Below are 813 nucleotides of genomic sequence, written 5' to 3'. Positions count from 1 at the left end.
AATGATTTTGGAAGAAACTTAGTAGGAAAACAGGCTGTCTGGATTAACACTTAGGCTACTTTTTTCCTAATATTCCCAAGGAATCGCGATTTAAGTAATTGTTAAATAAATCCCACAGAAAAGTTTTTGCCCAATTCGATATTATTTTTTTAAAATTTTTCCTTCTTATGTATTATTTTTTCTTCGAATACGTATTCCTTCTCTCGTCTCTTCATCCAACCGACACGGCAGGGCCTCCACTAGCCACAGTCTGCATTAAGCTTAATACCTCATTTCCAGATTTAGCCCTAGGGTTTTTTGATTCCACTAATATAGATACATTTTAAGGCAAATTACTAAACTCTCTAATTGCCGGATAATCGGCTAATTTCTATGTGATTTTAGGAAATTTTCAGGGGCTTAAATTCAACTGCGAACCTAATGCTTCATTTAAGCAAAGCCGTAAAGAAGGGCTAGTGTATCTATGTATAGAACCACAACAAATACATCATCATCATTATCATCATCATCGTGGCACGTGGCGCTAACGTTTTATGTTAATTAATTTCTTGAGAACTAGTTTAGGTATTATTTTCGTTTGTATCTTTTTGTTAATGACTTTCGAGTCGATGATGATGCACCGAAGTGAACATTGACCTTGCGCACGGAGTCAGCGTTACGTCATTCTATAATGGCTCTAGCCTACTCATTATCATCATCAACGGATAACTCAGGTCTTAAACCGAGTTTAGCTCGACATGTTTCGGGCTATTTCGTAGCCGTTCTTCTCAGGAGCACGCAACTCGGCGGCTGCCGCAACACGCACTCTACACG

Source organism: Choristoneura fumiferana, chromosome 8 (assembly GCF_025370935.1).
Source record: "Choristoneura fumiferana chromosome 8, NRCan_CFum_1, whole genome shotgun sequence".
Classification (NCBI taxonomy): domain Eukaryota; kingdom Metazoa; phylum Arthropoda; class Insecta; order Lepidoptera; family Tortricidae; genus Choristoneura; species Choristoneura fumiferana.
This window is presented reverse-complemented; position numbering follows the sequence as displayed.